Below are 17,866 nucleotides of genomic sequence, written 5' to 3' on the forward strand. Positions count from 1 at the left end.
GCCTGATGTTCAGTAAATACTCAAATGACGTAATCTACAATCAGGAACATTGAATTTTCTCAAGACATGCAAAGAAAGAAAAAGAAAATGTGTCTTTTAAAGAGTTGGAGTTATAAAATAATTAATTAATCAATTATTTTTGCCTCTTTCTGTTCTCCTCACAGTGATCAGGAATGTTGGCTGATTGGGGTTCTGGCTCCAATTCTCTTGAATGTGGAACAGCCTCAAAGCCTGGAATAATGAGATGTGGGAGATGTGAGAAGTTCCACTGGAACTTCATCTTAATCAGAAAAAGTGGAGGTCGGGGGGGGGGGGGTGAGGTTAACCAACATCCGGGCACCAGAATCCCCAGGAGCACAATGGGGACATGGCTTTGTCACGAGGTGACATATCAAGACACAGTGGAGGAGGAGTTGGCAGAAAGAAAAGAGAGAGGCTAAGGAAAAGGCTGCATACAGAATGGCACAGAATGCAGCATCACAAGAAGAATCAGTCAAGAAAAAACCCTTGGAAATAAAAATATGTAAGTTACGTAAAATGATAGGATGATAAAGTTGAAAAATGTACTAGAAAAAACAACACCAAAAAGAACAGTAGGAAAGGAAAGATAAGATAAATGGCTATTCCAGGAGGTTGGCATCGAACAGCCACTCCAGAAAGACACACTAGAACAAACATCAAGAGGGAACTTAGCAAATAGCGCAAGAATGTTGACCAGAAAGGAAATAAATGTCAGATTAAAAGTGCCCACCAAGGGCCCAGCATGATAAATGGGGGGAAAAAGTCCATATCAGAGCATGTCATTGTAAAATATCCTAACAGCAGGGATAAAAAGAAAATCCTAAAAGCTACCAGGGAAAGAAAGAGAAAACACAGCAACGGCAGGTCAGATCTGAGGCACCAGCAAAGAGACTAGAATGCGACGCTCTCCAGCAACGCGGGAAGCTGAGGGACACGGGTGACTTTCTCCCCAAAGTTCTGAGAGAAAATTGTTTCCAACTTTGAGTTCTATTCCCAGACTTTATTAATTGAGTACGAGATACAATAAAGACTTTTTGGACATGCAAATTGTTTTTAAAAATTAATCTCCTGCAGTAGTCATTAATGCTATTCAACAAGAATTTCCCTTCTCCCTTTGAGAACTTCTCTTTTTCCTTCAAGTTGGTGTGATCTTATGAAATGTTACACCTTTTGTAGGTGTCCCACAGTCCTGGGATATTCTGTTCTGTTTTTTTCAGTCTTTGGTCTCTTTGCTTTCCCATTTTGGAGGTTTCTATTGAGATTTCCTCAAGCTCCGAGATTCTGTCCTCAGCCATGTGCAGTCCGCTAACAAGTCCATCAAAGGCGTTCTTCATTTCTGTCACAGTGTTTTTGATCTCTAGCCTTTCTTTGTGGGTTCTTTCTTAGGGTTTCCATCTCTCTGCTTTCATTGCCCATTTGTTTTTGTGTGCCGTTTCTTTGATCTATTAGAGCCCTTCGCATACTAATCATAGTTATTTTAAATTCCTGGACTGATAAATCCAGCATCCCTGCCATGTCTGGGGATCCAACTCAAGAGAGAGGAGAAGGGAGATGTGTGAGGAGGATGGCTGTGCAGCGGGTCTAGAGAGTCGGGGATGGTGCAGAGTGGAGCGGGAGGATGGGGAGCACTCGGAGGGATCCCCAAGGGAAAATGGAACGAACTATCTGATAAGTTTGAAAGTATAGAATTTTTGATTGAGAGGTTTCACAGAGCAGTTGGAGTTTGTGGGAAGACAAACATAGGTTTAAGAAAATTATTGAATTAAAAAAGAGATGATTATTAACTCCAAGACAAACAAAACATAAGAAAGGAAATATAATTATACAATTCCACTTAGCTCAGCAATGAACACTGTCACAGTCATAAATTCTACGCATAGACTTAATTCAAAGTCATGACTTCATTGGGATGGAAGGAGCAGAAAGGGATGAGAGACAAGATCTCAAATTTTTATTTACTATAATACGAAGTTAATAGACAATGTTTGAAGTTGCTAAACCAAGAGAAAGCAGTGCAACTGTATTAGACATAATAGACAATAAAATGTTGGCTATAATAATTATTATTGGTAGTTCTAATAGCTGTCTTTATTATAAGAGGTTGTAAATGTGTTATCAAGTGGCTCATGACACCCCTGTTGCCACATGACTTCTTTAGTGTTCCTTTACTCTTGGCAGTTGTCCTAGTGGTTGACCTACCAGTTAGTGGTGTTTCTGTTATGATTATCTTCCAATTCACTGTGCATGGTTCACAGAAAGGGATCCAGTGGCCCAGGAGGTGAGTAAAAGGTAGGCGAGGGCCCCTCCACGTTGTGGCCACTCCTGAGCATGGTTGGGTTACAGCTTGAGAGTATATGACTTTTTGTGATGTTTCCCAAGGTGAAGGGGTTAAAAACCTAGTCTCCTATTTCAAAAACTTGAGGGTCCCTTTGGGAAGAATGAAAGTCCTTGGGGATCACATTTGTTGAGCAGAACTGAAGCTGAGGGATGAACTGAATGTGTCCCCATTAGAGTGTCCCCATCTGACACTTGTGGGCCACAGGAATGTGCATGAGTTAACCTAGATAGCAGAACAGAAACTGCGACAGTGAGAATCCTGAAAGAAGGCGTGAGAACTTGTAACTCCCCCAGTGCTTAGCAAGTTCCTGAATGAGTCCTGAAAGAGGATAATGCATTAGCCTTGAGCCCATGTCCAGTTGTCAACAGTAGTAGATCCGAAACAGCGGGAGAGATTTTCAGTTGTGCTGGAAGGAGCAGAATTAGGATGTGACAGAAAGGGGCAATGATAGTTCTTTTGGGTTCAGAACTGCCACCAGGAGTAGGAAGGGTTGGAAGAAGGGGATCTTGGGTAGCCTGAGAGCTGTGTTCCCCCAATGGGAGGTAAGTCGAGTGCTATTTCACTTGAATGGCTTGGAGGGGCTCTGGTTCTTTTGGAGATGGAGCCTAGGTGCTCTGAGAGCCTCTAGAACCAATCAAATTGGCAGGTGGTCTGTGCCAAACACAAGAAGGTGGTTCCCACTCCCAACCCTGGAGCCACAAAGACCTCTCAGTCCAGCTCTACCTCCAGACAGCCCTTGCAGGGAGGGGCTGTGGGCCCCATGTGTTGAAGGCAGGATGGGAAAAGGTGAGGCAAATAGCTGAACCAGGGGGAGCAAAAACCCTCCAGAGAGGCATCAGCTCCCCTCAATACCCCTCTGCTTTCTTCACCTGTGTTTGTTTAGACACTCCCTAGTTCCAAAGAAATCTAGGAGGATTAGCCATCTTTACTGACCACCTGCTCAGTTCCCACCCCCTCCATCCAGCCATGAGCATCTCCTCTGTCTTAGAAGTGCCCACTTTTCCCCTGCTTGATCTTCTGACTATCTCAGAGTCCTGTCAAACACTAAGAGATACTTTGCTGTTGAAGAAGAAGACAGAGGCTGGGGGCCTTCTCCACTGGCAGCACTTGGGTCAGAGGGCAGCCCAGATAACTCACGCTAACGTAGTCATCGTTTGCACTGCTCAGCCAGAATCTAACACGCAGCTTCTTTGCTTCATTACTTCCCAAAGACCAGAGACAGGGTCCTTTTGTTCAGAGTAATCTGAGCGTGGAGCGCTCTGATGGTTTTAATAGAATTCATTCTGATATAATTTAATATGTATTCTCCTCTTTATATAAATAAAACTGGAATACACAATGTTTGCCAAAGACCACTGATTTTCTTTAAGGGGTTTTAACTATTCATTGTAAAGATCAGACTTCTTGGTTCATTACTTATTTTTCTGCTGGAAATTTCTTATGGTAACAGTGCAAGTGGGTCCCTATCTGACAATATTTCTTTGTGAAGTTGACCTCTTCCCTGTCATGTGTATGACCTTGGAGGTTATGACTATTAAGGTAGATAAAGTCAAAGAGATCTGCAGAATCCAATCAAACATCATTTTGATGGATTCATGGATTGTAGGGTGACTATGAAAAAAATTCATAATAGAATCCAGTAAAGAGATAGTCGAGCGGGCCGGCCCCGTGGCCGAGTGGTTAAGTTCGCGCACTCCACTGTGGCGGCCCGAGGTTTCGCCGGTTTGGATCCTGGGCGTGGACATGGCACCGCTCATCAGGCCACGTTGAGGTGGCATCCCACATGCCACTACTAGAAGGACCTGCAAATAGGATATACAACTATGTACCAGGGGGATTCGGGGAGATAAAGCATAAAAAAAAATGAAAGAAAAGATTGGCAGCAGTTGTTGTTAGCTCAGGTGCCAATCTTTAAAGAAAAAAAGAGAGATAGTCGAATTCCATCAAGAGGCTGCCAGCCTGGCTTTGAGTTAGGTACATGATCGTTAGATTTAAGAATGAGGTAATATGCAATTGAATTCAAGCAACTTAATCAGTAAGATCACTCTGTCAAATTGTGGTTAAGGTTAGAACGACTTTAATAGTAAGTGCATACTGCAAGAAGGAATATCCCTTTAGCTATATTCCTAATGTTAAGAAAACCAATTCAATCCTTTTATATGAGTTGAGTTAATCTGAGCCAGACAAGTGATGTCACAGTGAATTAGTCACCAAGATTGTTGGGAAAAATCAACTTCCTGTAACAAATGTAGTTTATAACTCCAAGTAAACAAACGCCATTTTTTACAATAAACATTCTCTTAAACATAGTTACATAAAACAAATATGTTAGTTTTAAGATCAACAAGTCAGGGGCCAGCCCAGTGGCGCCGCGGTTAAGTGCGCACGTTCCGCTTTGGCGGCCCGGGGTTCACTGATTCGGATCCCGGGTACGGACATGGCACTGATTGGCACGCCATGCTGTAGTAGGCATCCCACGTATAGAGTAGAGGAAGATGGGCACAGATGCTAGCTCAGGGCCACTCTTCCTCAGCAAAAAGAGGAGGATTGGCAGCAGATGTTAGCTCAGGGTTAATCTCCCCCTCCCCCCAAAAAAGATTAACAAGTCAAATCTTTGGAACTATAAGAATAAAATTTTCAATATTATAGCAAAGCTTCTTGTACTTTTTAGCAAACTAGACAGGATTTCAACTCTGATGACAAGATCCAGAATGTGGGTAGAATTAGCTTACATTATTTGTTCACATGTGTGCAAATATTCATTATTATTTCCTTATCTGCCTCAGCAGATTTAATGACACACCCTCAGGGCTTGTTTTTTCAGAACACCTGTATGCATGATCTCTGATTTTTTTCAGGATTCTTCTTTAGCAACGGGCTAACTGGGATCTTGGAGATTCTGCCTCCCCCCACGTTTTCTAGCCAAAGTTGAATGAAAGAATTTGTAGTTTATGATCTCTATTTCCACAATCCACTTCAGAAAGCATGGCATCCCCTTTAGATTCGCATTGGCATCCTGACCGCAGAAGATGGCTCTGCTTCTCCCTGTCCTGGAGACCCACAGTTTCTGTTCTCATAACCTGCCAGAATCTCTGCTCAATTTGCAAAATGGCAAGCTGAAAGGAAACCCAAAGTTTGCTTGGAAACTCTTTGATTGATTAGAATTACTTAATTGTTCCCTTAGTGGGAGTTATGGATTGAATTTTGTCCTCCAAACAAATAAACTGATGTCTTAATCTCCAGGACGTCAGAACGCGACCTTATTTGGAAATAAGGTCTTTGCAGATTTAATCAAGTTAAGATGAGGTCATTAGGGTGGGCCCCAATCCAATCTAAGCAGCATCCTTATAAAAGGGGGAGGTTTGGACACAGAGGGAAGATGATATGAAGACACTCAGGGAGAACGCCATGTGAAAATGGTGGCGGAGACTGGACTGATGCAGACGCTAGCCAAAGACCTCTGAAGATTACTAGCTGCCCCCAGAAGCTAGAAAGAGTCAAGGAAAGAGTCTAGCCAGAGTCTTAGATGGAGCAAGGCCCTGCTGACACCTTGATTTCAGATTTCTAGCCTCCAGAACTGTGAGAGAAGAAATTTCAATTGTTTTAAGCTACCCAGTTTGTGGGACTTTGTTACAGCAGCTCTCGTGGGTCTTTTCAAACTGGGGATGATTTAGAATTGAGAACAGAAATTATGAAGCAAATCAAACTCATGGTATTACCACGGTGTGAAATCTGGGAATAATTAGTGCATATTGGCATTTGTCTCAGCCCACATTCCCCCTAGAAAGCGGGGCTTCAATGATGCCTCTTGGGTAAGTAGTTTATTTTGATAAGGAATCCCAGGGAATAGAAATAAAACAATACAATTGGGTGCATAATTGAGTCGCTCATTGCTATGGCCAATTGAGTCTCCATCCTGCTGGGTATCTCTGAGGAACCTTGTGGAATGTGCCATAAAATTATCTGCCCAAGGAATGGTAGAGAAGAGCACTGCAAGAAGCACTGGCTTCTTTCTCCCACTGGATTTCCCCTATGTGGTGTCAAATCCCTTACCCTTTGGAGTCTCTGCGTGTGTGAATGCAGAGCAGCTCAGCTGCCATGGGCCTGAGAAGCAAGACAGCTGTGCGGAGCCAGTGGCTACAGCAGTGGCTAGAGCACAGGCTGAGAGGATGAGGGGGGGCACAAGAGTTATCCAGAAGTATTTGGAGAATTTGGCTTATCACAGTACTGAGTCATTAATTTAGATTTTAAGCTGAAAAGCGCAAGAGAATTTTAGTCTATAAACAGCATTGAAACATTTAGAAGAAATTAACCATCATACTTATAAACTTAATTTATTAGATTTGTAAGAATTATTTGAGTGCTTCAGAAAGTGTTTTGGCTTGCCAACAACTGAACTACTTCAGAATGGAAATTGAGTATGTTGGATTTATCAATACAGTTAAAATATTTAAATGAATTTAATTAAGCTATAAAAGTCTCCTTAAAAATTATGGTGGAAATTTGCAAGATTTATGAATGGGATTTATTTCTAAATTGAACTTAAAAATTTAGGGAAAATGAGGCCTCTGAATGATTTGAATATTAACTTTAAATAGCAAAGTAGTTCCTGAATATTCTTTTCTGTACAAAAAGCCATTCCTAGCGACTGAAAAAATTTGTAATTATGTCTTCCAATCCTATGGAAATCATCATTCTATACTGCTCATCTGAAAAGTGAGTTTTTCAAAAGTAGGATAAATATAAGATATCCATTTAATTTGCAACTTGAATTTTGTATCAGCTGGGGTTCTTCTTTGGTTGCAAACAACAGAAATCAATTTTGGCAAGCCAAGGGAATTTACTGGAAGAATTCTGGGGAGCTCAGAGAATCAGAGAAAAGGTTGAGATCCAGACTCTGCAGTGGACAGGAGTCAAGTCGGCTCTGGAAGTCTGAGAGGGGAGGTGGACTTTGTCCTGGGCAGACGCAGTTGCAGGTATCAGAAGCCGCTCTGGCTCGTGCCTGCAGAAAAGGATATCACACTGGGAGTCGGGTGCTTACAAAATCCACGAAAAGGCTGGAAGAGTGGGCTGCAGAACAGCATTGGAAGACTGACCTGCCGAGGGAGCGCTGACGTTGCCACTGTTAGGAAGTCCGAGGGTCTGGCAAACTGTCCCTCCTCCCCCTTCTCTAGCCTCACCTTTCATGGCACCAGAACATCTTAGTTTCCCCCAGAGCTCAAACCACTTTCTCTTGCCGTGCATCAAAGAGTCTACCTTACCGTGTGGGGCCAGCCCCCCATCCGATCACTTCCCAAAGGCCCCACCTCCTAATACCATCGCATTGGGGGTTAGGATTCCAACATACGAATGTTGGGGACACAGACATCCAGTCTGTAGCATCCACCTTCCCTCCACCCCTCGCCATAGGCTATCCTCAAACCTCTGGGCCACCTACGCCTTTGACCCAGGAGGCCGGATTCCACAGCCCATTGCAGACCTGGACCAGCAGTGAGGTCGTGCACAGGGCACTGAAGCCCCCCTCCTCGGAGTTCTCATCTGGAACTTTCCTACCTCCTTCCTGTTGAGGTCATAAGTGGGATGCCCTCTCCGCAAGCTCAGAAGTCTTCTCAACGGGGGTAGGCACCTGTACCTTTAGTAGTTCCAGGGCTGTCGTATTTATCTATTTCTCCAGCCCTTAGCCCAGCTGCCGGGATATAGTAGATCTACACTCTATATTTGTTCATTAAGGGAATAATTGAAGTGATTTTTAATCTGCTTGGTCTTACAGGTCAGGTAACAGAGGCATGGAAGGATGAGAGGTCTGCCTTAAACTCTGAGAGACTAGAAAAGTTTCAGACCAACTTTGCAGAATTGCCAGTTGTGTCTTGGCCTCCAGGTGTCCTCATTTGTTATCGTCCATGTCAGCTGAGACAATGAGGCCAGAGGATCAAACTCAAACCGTGGCTGCAACAGAGTGCAACATTGATAAACTCAGCACCTCTCTCTCCTAAACTCGATCAGTTCGTGCTCACTTCATTCTTGCCTGATCCTGATGGAAGTGTGGCTCCAGGTGCCGGGTTTGCAGGTCAGGGTTTTGGAGGCAGAGTGCACATTTCAGGGAAGAGCAGAGGCCAACCTGCTGGAGAAAGTGCTGATGTCAGAAACCATCATGCAGACTTCTGCTGTAGGGGCCTAGTTCCAAGAGCGTGAAAAGCTCCCCTGACATCCTCTCTTTTTCCCCCTTGATGGGTGCATTCTGCATGTGTCCAGATATGTCTGTTCTCGGCCTCCAGAAGGGCAGGTTGTGAATTAGTTGAGCTGGTGGGGAGTATGCTGTTAGAGACACTCATTAAGACAGATTGCTCGTGGGGGTAATACACAAAACCAAATTGAGTAACATTCTAATTCATTTGAAAACAAGCCCCTGGGTAGTTTGTGCCAGATGAGGTAAGTGGAAAAACATGATGACATTGTTCAGGCAGGACTCTCTTCCTCCCTCTGTTTCTGGCACCCCTCCCTCCTCCCCTCTTCCCTGTCTCCTCTTTCCATCACCCCTTACTGCCTCCCTCCCTCTCCGCACTACTTTAGTCTCAGGTTAAGCTCCTCCTTGTTCTCTCTCCATCACTCTTGGGGGCATCTTCTCTCCTTCCCCAGGACCCTTCTGACAAGATGCTCAGGCAGTGTATCTCCCCTCCTTTAAGATAAACTCATTAACACTGAGGTGTACACGACTGATAAGCCATGAAACCTGTTGGTTTCCAAGGGCGCTATATTGGCCTTTTGACAGACAACAGCATCTCAAAGACCCCACCCAAAGGGGAAGGGGTCTCTAATGTGTGGGTGGAATGCTGTCTGTGCTTGGGCCTATTTTGGAGTCCTTGATATCATATCCCAGAGACCCTGCCCACATGGCTGGCAAATTCAGAATTCAGCTGAGTAGAATCATTTGGGGCTGTGGGAAAGGGCCGTTGTTGTGGGCCTGTGGGACTGCTCTCTGCCCCCGGCCAGCCTGGAGCAGGTGGTCAGCAGACATGGACAGGTGCTCCTCCTGCTGGTTCTTTTGTCTTCGCTCAGAGTCAGATCTCATTATCCTCTCCTCCAGGCCTCTGCAGCCGCTGCTGACTGCATTCTCTCCAACTCCTCCCCTCCCTGCCTGCTGCCCACGCTTCTCCCCCTTCCAACACCCCCAATACTCCTCGTACTTCCTGGTAATTCCATCACTGGGCATTTGATCCAATTTTGGGTCCACAGTTTCCTGGGAGTGGCAGATGGAAGACAGCAGAGTCCCCAAGTGAAGAGCTGGCTTGGGACTGAAGATGCTCAAAGCATAGGTGGTGGATAAATTTCTGACTCACCCATCTGTGAGGTCCTTCATGGCAAGAGTGGGTCAAAACTGCATCCCCAGGTCTAAGCACTGGGCCTGGCCCACAGCAAGCCCTTCATCAATGGTGTTGTGTTAACCCTGTCCTGTCCTGCCTGAGGCTCTTGTTGCCATGGAGAGATTTGCCCAGAGGAAACCTCTTGAGGGCACTAGAGCCATCCATCCAGGAGTGTGTCTACCTACCTTAACTCCTCTTTTTTTTTTTTTTTTTTGCTGGAAAATATTTGCCTGAGCTAACATCTGTTTCCAATCTTCCTGGTTTTTTTTTCCCTCCCCAAAGCCCCAGGACATAGTTATATATTCTAGTTGTAAGTCCTTCTAGTCCTTCTATGTGAACCACTGCCACAGCATGGCTACCGACAGATGGGTGGTAGGGTTCTGTGCCTGGGAACGAACCCGGGCCACCAAAGCAGAGCAACGAACTTTAACCACTAGGCCATCAGGGCTGGCTCAACTCTTTTTTAAGTAATCACACCATACACATGTGTAGGACTTCATAATATGTTGTACTTCTGGATCCATCATCTCATGGGATCATCTTAAGCACGTGATGTAGATAGGCAGGGTCTACACTCCCCATGATGCAGCTGGGCAGGTGAAGGACCCAGAATTCCTGTCTCCTGGCCCAGAGGTCTTCTTGCTACTACACACGTACCAAAAACCTTCACCACTCTTCTGCTTTCCCATAGTCACCTCGCCTGAGGGTGAATCCCTCTCCCTTCCTCTGTCCCAACCAGGTGTGTTAGGTTGCAACCCGGGCTATTTAGTCCTGCATCTCACGACCTGAAGATGGAAGATTAAGCCCTGGCTCCCCTTACCCCAGCTGCTGAGATTTCACAAACGTTGACCAGGGCCCCATCAGTCTCCGCTTTGCAGGCTGACAGTCCCAGAGTTCCCATCTCTGCTCTCACATCCCTCTCAGCAGAGCAGAGGCTGTCGTCTGGCTCCATCCTGAAAATGGGTCCTCTCTTTAACTCCCCTTCCTCTCCTTTGACACTGGGTTGGTGGACCCAGGGTGGTCATTTTCTAGCACCCTTTTAGCTTATTGAGATATCTAAAAGTTATATACCTCCTCCCAGTATCTTGAACTATTATCCCCTCTACTCTGTGTGTTGGGGTTTGCATTTCAAAGCCCTAATTAAAATTATTTAACTTTCCTTCATAGTTGACTCCCCAACCCCAGCTGGGAGCCATTGGGGTCAGGGGCGCAGTTACAGGAAGGTCAAGGGTGCCCTAGATAGGTGAGGGCCCAGTGGGGGCAAGGTGCTCCAGGTGGAAATCTAGAGTGACGGCTCTTTGGGGCGCTTTATCCTGGGGCAGTTTGCTGAGAACTTTCCTCTCTCAGATGTGAAGGAGACTAGAACACGCCACTCTAAAATGTGCCGCGTTGGCATAAAGATTATTTTGTGCTGAGGGCAATTGAGAATCAAGAGATACAGAAAGAAACCTTCTTGGAACTTCCCTTATCTAACTAAAAGCAGCAAATTCTGAGAAATAAGGCTGCCGCAAATTCCTTCTTCAGGGCTGATCTACCCCCAGAAGGGAGAATGCAAATAAAATCTACCCCAAATCCCTCTCCAGGGGAGTTTTAAGGCCCTGAACGAGACTGAAAGTTCACTCATGCTTGGACAGACAAACATTATCACAAACTTAATCTCTTGATTCTACTCCTTAAAACACTTTTTTTCCCCTAAAGCCCACAAAAGCCTTTCTTCCCCTCCCTTTCCCCTGCTAAATTAGGAATATAATCCTCTAACTTCAACTATTTAATAAACCAGCTACTTCTTTTGTTGGCTCTCGTATGTATACAAATAAACCTTTTTCTCCTGTTAATCTGTTTTTTGTTGGTTTAATTCACTGGCCCCAGTGCCAGGACCCAAGAGGGGAGAGAGGAAAATTTTTCCTCCCCGAAAGTTTCAGGTCACAATCTGGAGAGTCCAGCCAGCAGACTGGACTCTGGTCCCAGTTATCAAATCTTGGGTCTTCGTGGGAGTCATTTCCTGGACCCCCAACTTCCTGTAGGGACACCCTACTCCCCTTCTCTGGACTACTGTAGATGATTTCAATTCAGAAGGACACAGTTTTTTGCTGCCCATTATCTCAGTCCCTAAAGTGAACATATTTAGCCTTCATCTCAGGTAGTTTACAGAGGTGGATTTATTTATAATAATAATAAAAAACTGCTTTATAATCTTTCTGCTTTATAACCTTTACATACAACAATCCATGCTCACAAACATTATTTTTCACAGCACCCCTGCACTAGAGTTACAGTCTGTTAAAATCCAGGCCTCTGACAAGTGAGAGTTTGTCACCAAATCCCAATCTGATGGTTTTTAACCATCACTTGTTTGGTTAAAACCTCTGTAGGGCTGCAAATTGTGTAAACAGACAACTAAAAAGAAACATCATACTTTCTGGGGAAGGTCAGTGGCTGGTCCCCCACAATGGAGTGGGTGGTGGTCTTCGGGAGGGTGAGATGCTGGGGGCAGTGGGCGGTCTCTGGCTTCCAACTCTTTCCTCTATTATCATCGTTCTTGTCTTTGGTTCAAGAAAGACCACTCTGCAGTGCAGATCAGGAGCGGGAAGGTGGAACCACCTTTCGGGATTACCCCAGGGCTAGTTACCTAATAAACAAATTCCCTCAAATGGAAATCCCTTCAGGGCGCCTGGATTCCCGAACATCCCTCTGGGTGTCCTCCTTGGTCCTTTCTCTTGTGGGTAATCTGTTGCTAAATCAGCCCGTGGAAGACCCTGCGCTCTGGGGCAAGTTGGCCACATCAGGGCAGTCGTCCAGATTTGCAGGTGGGGCTGAAACCTGTTTGACAGCAGATAAGCCTGAGCTGGCCCTTGAGAGTAGAGAATTCTGAGCTTGATTCTGAGCTGTCAGCCCAGCCTACCCAGGAATCCTCCTGATAGAGAGTCATTTCCTGGGATTCCAGGCCCTGAATTCTGATCGTTGGTCTGTCATCCCGCTCCTTTGTGTCTCCCCCAGGCTAGGCTGGAGCAGGTGAGAGAACAAGCGATGAGGAGACACTGAGGTGATTGATTTTGGCCAGGGGCCCCCACAGAGGCTGTGAAAAGAGAAGGGAAAGGAAAAATTACACAAAGCAACTTCCCAGCAAGCAGCCAGAGGTGTTGACAGTGAGAATTCCCTGCTGGAACTGCTCTGGGCAGGGGGCTGGAATCCTGCCTGCTCCACCCTCCCGGAGCAGAGTGGCTGGGGGAGGCTGGAGGTGGGAGAACAGCTGGTGGGCTGCGGGGTAATCGCCCTCACAGCCACGCTGAGTGGTCATAAATCTTTAATGATGGCTCCACAGAGCCTAATTCTATAACCCTAGCAGGCTTTCCCCCCTCCCTCTTTTAAGTCAATAGACTTTCCAGAAGAGAGAAGCCCAGGAGTGACCTGCTTCTCGCTTGCACAGCAGAGACTCCGGCTTGAGCCCGGAGAGGGTGACGGGTCTGCACCTGCTCAGAGGCTGGTGTGGAGGGCCCTGCTAGGAGTCCGTTTGCTTCAGGGGACTAAGCTCCTCCTCGTCCCTTCCTCTAAGGGAAGGGAGCCATGAAGCAGTAGGAAGAGGCAGGTAAAGGTAAATGGCTGTATTTATAGAAATTATGAGTGCCTCTGGCAGCCACGGGAAGGGGCTCTGAGTAGGACTTCGCCACAACTTCCCTGCAGCTACTGAGCCCTCGCAGCTGCCACTTGGACATTGGGCCCCAGTGGACTCCGCCGCAAACATGGCCTCTCAGAGCCTGAGCTGGAGAGGCAGGACATGGTAGGTGTCACAGGGCGACAAGGATGGCTTCTTTGGTGCATGTGTTGAGAAGTTGGCTAAGGCTGGAAGTCCTGCACTATCAGGCTAGAGAAGAGACAAAGAAATGCCATCCCTATGGCTCTTGATGCCACTAGGCCAGCTTAGCTCTCAGGCTGCCAGGCCTGGGAAATGTGGCAATATAGTTTTTAGAAGGAGAAATGACCAACTTGGCTTTACTACCAAGGAAAGAGCCACAGCAGGGCTTCAGATTAGTAACCAGGCCAATCCAGAGGGACAACATCTGAAACACTAAAGGCTCCCAGGATGAAAGAAGTGAAGGTCGAGCTCTGGGGCCATGGTCAGGTACACAGAGGCCCCGTGGTTCAAGGGGTTTCTGATCTGAATGTTCCTCCTCCATCATCCCCACCCGTCTGTATTCTCTGCGTCCTGTGAGGTTCTGCTTCAGCCCAGGGTCTGCTCCTGTCCTGACCTGGCTCTCCCATCCCTGGGAGTGATTTCAGATTCCCTGTCCAGCAGAAAAAAAAAAAAAACCTTTTCCTAGAGGACTTTCCCCCACCTCTCCCTATGGAAATTCCCCTCTTCATTCTCAGTCCAGTTCAACCTCCTTCAATGGTCAGTGATTTTCCCACCTAGTCTTCATCTCTCTTCCTTTGAAGAGAGGTTCTCACAGAGGAGGCAAAACTTGACCTCTACTTATCTTAGGTTTTCAGTTGGGACTCTAACAAAAAGACAGATTAACAAGAGAAAAACAGTTTACTAACACATGCAGTGCATATCACATGGGAGAAACCTAAAATGAAGAGTAACTCAAAGTGATGGCTTAGAACTCTGGCTTATCTTCAACGAACAACAAAACATCTATAGAGAAATAACAGGACAAAGGAAAGCTGTCGTAGACTTCCAACGGCTACAAACCGAGGGAAGGTAACTGTGTGGGAGGAACCTAAGGAGTATGGTTTGTTCATGGATTCCTCTGGTGCCGTCTCTGGGCTGGTAAGACTCTGTCTCCAGTAAAAGGAGGATTTATATCCTGCCTTTATGTAGAAAAAGGGAAAGGCAGAGAGAGCTTGTCCTGCATTTGCAGCTGCTTTATTGCCTTCAGCTTGAAATAATTTGTATGCCAAAGGGCATATCTTGGGTGGCATAGTCTGCAACCTTTCATTCTGTTGCAGGCTCACACTTTTCCTGCCCATTTCATCCAAACTGCTATGACCTCTGTTCCTTTCTCTTGGGCCTTGCTCTAAATCAAGCTGAGCTGGTGAAGGATATGCTAGTGCAAGGCGATGTTCCTGCCAGGTTGCATGGAACAACGGAATGACTGATGTGAGAGATGTTGGCACTCTGGGACAGACTGGAGTAGAGGGCACGTGAGGGGTCTTTTCTACAGAGCTTTGCTCACTCCGTTTGGGGGACGTATGCACTCTCCCGAGAGGTCTAGCCTTAGCTGCTTTTTTTTTATCTGATCAGGTCCCATTATGTTTTTAAGGGGTGAAGTTTTGTTTCCATAATCCTCCATATAGGCAGATCTTTGTAATTACGAGTTATTGTAAGGATGTTCCATCCCTTTTGACCTAATTTTGCAAGCCAAAAGCTGAGCTCCCCTAGAGTGAGGAGGCTCGCCCCCCTTTAAATCAGTGGCCTTCCTTGACAGCAGTTCCTTCCACCTTCTGATTCAGACTGAAATTTCCTCTGCATGCACAAGGCAGACTTATCTCATTATCAAGTCTAATAAATAAATCACAGCTCAGAGCCACAGGACCCAACTGTAAAATGCAGTGTCTGGCACCAGTGGAGATAAAATAAATTACCTGTAATCTGGTAAGCGGGTCATCTTGATCCTCCACTCTGTTCTGGTGACTTCAGTGATTGATTTTGCTAAACTCAGATGAAGCAGAAGGACATTCAGGTTCAGGGCTCCAAGTGAAATGAAAGTGGTTGGGACAAGAGATAAGATAATAACACCTTTGCAAAGGGAGATGAGGAGAAGAACCCTGATTCTTGGCTTCTCAAGGGCTTGTGTTCAGTCTCTCATGAGGCTCGATTCTGTTTCCTGCCTTCAGATTTTAAGAGACATGATTGTATCTGTTTAACAAACTCCCCTTTTTTGTTGAGGGCAGTTTAAGTGGGTTTGCAAAGTCTTGTCTTTAAGACAAGAGCCCAACACTTTTATGATTTGATTTGATCTGAAAGGGACCTGCCCTACAAAGACTGCATGGGACCTGGAGTGCTACCACGAGGTTCACTTCTTTAGTCTGAGAGGATGGAGACCTCGCTGAAATGAAATATTATTGTAAAAGGATTAAGGCCATAATCAGCCCACAGCATTTTAGAACTGTGTTATCCAAGAGAAGTACAATGTGGGGCATCTATGTAATTTAAAATTTTTGTATTAGCCAGCCTCATTTAAAAAAGTAGAAAGACAGAGGTGTAATTAGTTTTAATATGTTTTATTTAATACAAGATATCAAAAATATTCTAATTTGAATACGTAGTCAATCTAAACAATTATGAATGAGATGTCACGTTCTTTTTGGGGGGAAGTGCTAAGTCTTTGAAATCTGGTGTGTGTTTGACACAGCACATCTCAATTCAAACTAGCCACATTCAAGTGGCCAGCGGCTACTGGATTGGCCAGTGCAGATCTGGAACTTCCGCCAATCAGAATTTCAAAAGGGTAGAGCAAGGACGTTTGGATGGGAAGAGAAGCAGGTAGAAAAAGGCCCCATCAAAATAACAGCTGAGAGAGGAATGCCTCTTGGTCTTGTGCAGTTCTTAGTTCTAAGCTGTGTCTGCTCTAAAGGGCGAGTGGCTTAGGGCAGGAGGACAGAATGGAGAGTGTGGTGTTCTGTGGGCTGAGCCTGCAACTCATCCTCATGCTCTTCTCTTTCACCAAAGCTGCTCCTTACCCTTCACTTTGAAGGAGAAAGAAGACTGGAAATCATGAGTAATGGGGCTTACAGATGGGAGCTTCTCTGGATAGATGTCTATATTTCTCGGCAGATGCAAGGTGGGAGATAGGAGCAGATGCGAAAAACAGGGAGGAGGACTTGAAAAGGGGGAAATGCGGCTGTTCCTGAGACGGCTAAGTGTCCAGTAAATATCTCAAAAAATAGGCTGGACAGATGGGGTGGCTGGAGAACTGTAGGTTAAGGATGCAATACAGCAAGAAGGTTTCCCTGAGTAACAAGAGAGGGTGAGAGCCAACATATGACTATAGATACAGTCTCTAAGAGAGCCCAAACAGTCACCGTGCTTTGGAACTTTTGCTCAAATGTTCTAGGAAAAGTTAGGTTCTTTGTAATGAAAGGAGAACCCTGGGCAGAAATAGCCTCCTGCGATCAGCCAGTGTGGTGACAAGCATATAGCAAAGTTTCCCAACTGCAGATGTTAGAGAACTAGACAGCGAGTCTGCACCAAGAGTTTCCCAAGCTGCAGGAGCCCAGACTGCAACTGTGACAGGGATGAGCTAGAACAAGATAGTGGAGGAATCAGAGACCTGCAAAGAAGTCTTGTATTCATGGGGATGCCGTCAGCTGCAAGTAAAAGAAAACTTCTAACTGAGGACTAACTGGCTTAATCATAACAATATTTACTGTTTTCTTAACAAAAAGTCTGAATGTAGGCAGTGGTAGGGCTGGTTCAGTAGCTTAATGACAGCTTTATGGACTTGAGCTCTTTCTCTATCCCACTTTTTCATCTCCATGGTCTATTTGACTTTTTGTCCTTTGGCTTGTTGCCTTGCGATCTCAAGATGGCTGCTGCAGCTCCAGCATTGCATCCAAATTCAAAAGCAGGAAGCAGAGGTAAAAGATTTTCTTCTCATGATGGCCTTTTAACTGACATATTGAGAAGCTTCTCCGGAAACATCCCTCTATATCTCATTGACCAGAAGTGGGTCACATGGCTGTGGATTTCTTCCATGAAAGTTGGGAAAATAAAGTTTTCAGCTTCTAGGGAGACAGACAAGAAGAAAGGGTGTTGGAAATGGTTTTCAGACAGTGAACCACAGTGAATGCCTCAAGGCCCCAGGGTAAGGCATCACACTATAGAAGGAAGAGCAGTCGATCATGAGTCAGGAGCCATCAGCTTGCTGTATGACCTTACCTCTGTCACCTAGCCTGCCTGAACCTACAACCTTATCTCTAGGATGAGCATTGAATTCATTAGATAGTCTCTTTCTGCTCTGACACTGCTGACGTTATTAAAACTCCTTGAGGGCCTTGAATGAGCTGTCCAGTGGTAATGTAATTAATTTAATGAGATCCATTTGGTAAAACATCTGTGGCTCTTCTCCTTCCTGTGGTCCGAGGGACATTTGTTGGCTGGATAAATTCTCATGCTCACAAATGTTGATGGAAGTTTAATTAC

The sequence above is a fragment of the Equus quagga genome, chromosome 9 (genome assembly GCF_021613505.1).
Source record: "Equus quagga isolate Etosha38 chromosome 9, UCLA_HA_Equagga_1.0, whole genome shotgun sequence".
Lineage (NCBI taxonomy): Eukaryota > Metazoa > Chordata > Mammalia > Perissodactyla > Equidae > Equus > Equus quagga.